Source organism: Oncorhynchus gorbuscha, linkage group LG05 (genome assembly GCF_021184085.1).
Source record: "Oncorhynchus gorbuscha isolate QuinsamMale2020 ecotype Even-year linkage group LG05, OgorEven_v1.0, whole genome shotgun sequence".
In the NCBI taxonomy this organism is placed as follows: domain Eukaryota; kingdom Metazoa; phylum Chordata; class Actinopteri; order Salmoniformes; family Salmonidae; genus Oncorhynchus; species Oncorhynchus gorbuscha.
In genome coordinates, this window is record NC_060177.1 from 61180168 (window position 1) to 61184291 (window position 4124).

General features: G+C 40.6%; 1 pseudogene; it reads right to left on the bottom strand.

Annotated features, from left to right (window-relative positions):
- Nucleotides 1-326: 326 nt before the first annotated feature.
- LOC124035189 lies at nucleotides 327-2940 on the bottom strand (annotated as a pseudogene).
- Between the last annotated feature and the right edge of the window lie 1184 nt (nucleotides 2941-4124).

Sequence of the window (4124 nt, forward strand, 5' to 3'; positions counted from 1 at the left end):
GCCAGCAGGTCTTATTATACCCCTTCCGCCTCATGTTACCAAACAGGTCTAACACGTCAAACGCCACGGTGCAATGAGGAAACGAAATAGCAAAATGGAGCATCGTGATAGATTTATTGAATTTGATTGATCATTTGAAATTTGACAGTTTTAAACCACACAGTAATTGCCGATTATTTTTTATTTCTTTCACATTATTGGTATTACAACAACTTAATCATTAGCATTTTTATATATTTTTTTTTACCGTCATTTAACTAGGCAAGTAAGTTAAGAACAAATTCTTATTTACAATGACAGTTTACCGGGGGAACAGTTGCTTAACTACCTTGTTCAGGGGCAGAACAACATATTTTTACCTTGTCAGCTCAGGGATTCAATCCAGCAACCTTTCAGTTACTGGCCCAAAACTCTAACCACTAGCCTACCTGCCGCCCCAAATGTAACAAGGCTACCTGCAACCCCAGAAATGTAATAAGCTTTTACGTTTTATTTTTAAATGTGTCAGTGTTGTACTGGATAGTACCATGGAAATTAATGGATCATACTCAATCATGAAAATGCAATATATTTTTTTGCATTTCAATTTGAATTTTGTCACAAAGGAATTGCAAACATATTGATTTAACATTTGCATTACCAATTGAGTTTCAGCAGCTAAATGCTTCCATAGGCTGTAAAGTATGTTCTTAACTAAATTGGCCACTGAGTTAGATTTTACTTTTCCAAACCAATGTTTTTATTAACAATTAAAGTGAATAGACTCAGCCATTGATATTACAGTTAAAACATATTTGGAGTCATATAAAAAAAGAACATAGTAAAAATATGAATATTCCATGCTGTTGATTTTCAGAAATAGTATTCAGTTACATAAAAAAATGACCAACAGTCATTTTAGTTTTTTCATAAGAACATCTAAATCCATTCCCACACCCTGCATATATTGTACTTATACTATAGTTTAACTGTTGTTCCACTGTTGGAGATCGAGACAGTATCATATTTGTCATCTTATTAATAATCATCTTCTTCGTCTTCAGCTTCTTCATATTCTTCATATACATCATCTACATCATCTACACCATCTTCATCTTCAGGGTCTGCACATTCATCGTATTCCTCCTCAAATTCATCAATGTCCTCATCGAACATATCATAATCATTGTGGGTGTTCACTGTTAAGCCTCTGACACGTGTGTCCTGTAAGAAGGTCTCATTGGGCTTTTCCACTGTCACACAGGCCTTCACTGGTAAAATCCTCACAGGGTGGAGTTTACAGCCATTAAGGCAAAAAGGAAATACTTTCTCAGTGAAAGTGTGTGTGAATGTGTGTAGAACTGTCTTATTATCAGGGTCAGAGAATGACAGCTTACCTCCATCCCAGTCCAGCTGCACTCTGATCCTCAGGGGTTTCTGTCTCACAGTAAGGAGAGTGTCTGACCCTGATGGAGAATGTGTATCATATTTACCACCAGTGAATTGGATTTGCCAGTATCCATTCTTTACTTCTCCCTTCCGCTGGACAGATTCTGTAATTACACCCAGTGACCAGTGAGTATTGTCCCCAACCTCAATGTCCCAGTTGTGTGTCCCTGAATTAAAGCCTTCGGAGCCTAGGACCATTCTAACGGTATCAAACCTCTCTGGGTTGTCAGGAAGCTGCCGTGTTTCATCTCTGTCATTGATGCTGTCTTCATCACGCTGTCTCACACTGGTCAGATCATCAGACAGGATGAGATGTGGTTGGGAAGTATTGGGGTTCAGAATCACAGGAGTGTATTTCACAATCTCATGCATCTTCTCCCAGACTCTAAATTGCAGGTTGCCCAAGTATTTAGCCACGTCTATCAGCACTCCTGAGATCAGCATTGGATCTGGCAGTTTGCATTGGGCTCTTTCCTTTGTGGACTCATAGTTCTGCAGAAATGAGAGGTCTTCAGCTTTCAGCTCCTCCTCTAAGAATCTGATTGTGTTTGCAAGTGATGATATCTCTCTGCTCATTTCTTCAATATTTTCTTTCATCACTTGATTCTTGTGCTCTTCTTCCTCTTTTAGTTCAGCTATCCTGGCTGCCTCTTCCTCTCGTAGAAACTGGTGAAGCTTCTCAAACTGCCCCTTAATTTGACCCTCTGTGTGCTGGGCCTGGCTCAAGATGTGTTCAGCACAGGTTTGGCTAATTTTACTAAAGACCCCAAGCTTCTCCTTTAAGGAATTCAGTGCTGTCTGGAGTTCTTCCTTCTGATCCTGTGCAGCTTCATCTATGGGGCTACAGTTATGGTTTTTGTGTTTTTGAAGTCTGACATACCACACAGATTAGCTTTTTATCCTCCTGGCAGAAGAGTTTGAATTTCTCACTGTGCAAACTGCAGAGCACCCTCAGACCTTGCTGTATCCATTAAGATCCTCTTCTTGCACACAGGGCATTGCCGAGAATCTTTCTGGTTCCAGCATTCATGTAGACAGACTGTGCAGACTTTGTGGTGGCATGACAGTATAACAGGATCCCTGAGGATGTCGTGGCACACAGGACAGGATATTTGGCTGTCTCTCTGTAGTTTCTCAGCGAGATTGTTGTGGTTCATCTTCCTCAGGATCTCTAGTGACACCTTCACAGCTCCCTCATAGCTTGAGGTCTTGATCATCTTATCCACAGTGGTTAGCCTGTCCGTGTTCTCCAGCTTGCTCTTAGGGAAGGGAGGAAAATCGCTGAGCACAACCTGAGTCAGGTACCACTGGAATGTCTTAAGGTCTTCAGTGATTAGCTCTTCTAAAATGGCTAACAGCAGTTCAGGAACAGGAATGGGTGTTTCCATCATCGATCTGCAGATACAGGACTACAGAATGATTTACTTGGCTTTTTAATAACCTTCCCTTCTAACAGTCCGTTACTGGCGTTTCCAATTTCTATCTGTTTCTACTAAAAATGTAAATCCCAGTCTTGTGTTGTGTATCAGAAAGAATGAACAACCGTAACGAAACCTGACGCCTGTGAGAGACGCGCTTGTCTTCCTGTATTCGGATAACAATTACAGGAACTAGGTCACATAAAAGTGGTGTACAGTTTTCTTCCCCATTCTGAATGACAGATAAATAAGAGGTGGGACATTGGCATGCCAAGGCTGCAATCAGCATGGCACACATTGATGAATGTTGACATAAATACAGTGCCTTGCGAAAGTATTCGGCCCCCTTGAACTTTGCGACCTTTTGCCACATTTCAGGCTTCAAACATAAAGATATAAAACTGTATTTTGTTTGTGAAGAATCAACAAGTGGGACACAATCATGAAGTGGAACGACATTTATTGGATATTTCAAACTTTTTTAACAAATCAAAAACTGAAAAATAGGGCGTGCAAAATTATTCAGCCCCTTTACTTTCAGTGCAGCACACTCTCTCCAAATGTGCAGTGAGGATCTCTGAATGATCCAATGTTGACCTAAATGACTAATGATGATAAATACAATCCACCTGTGTGTAATCAAGTCTCCGTATAAATGCACCTGCACTGTGATAGTCTCAGAGGTCCATTAAAAGCGCAGAGAGCATCATGAAGAACAAGGAACACACCAGGCAGGTCCGAGATACTGTTGTGAAGAAGTTTAAAGCTGGATTTGGATACAAAAAGATTTCCCAAGCTTTAAACATCCCAAGGAGCACTGTGCAAGCGATAATATTGAAATGGAAGGAGTATCAGACCACTGCAAATCTACCAAGACCTGGCCGTCCTTCTAAACTTTCAGCTCATACAAGGAGAAAACTGATCAGAGATGCAGCCAAGAGGCCCATGATCACTCTGGATAAACTGCAGAGATCTACAGCTGAGGTGGGAGACTCTGTCCATAGGACAACAATCAGTCGTATATTGCACAAATCTGGCCTTTATGGAAGAGTGGCAAGAAGAAAGCCATTTCTTAAAGATATCCATAAAAAGTGTCGTTTAAAGTTTGCCACAAGCCACCTGGGAGACACACCAAACATGTGGAAGAAGAAATGTCGTTCCACTTCATGATTTTGTCCCACTTGTTGTTGATTCTTCACAAAAAATACAGTTTTATATCTTTATGTTTGAAATCTGAAATGTGGCAAAAGGTCGCAAAGTTCAAGGGGGCCGAATACT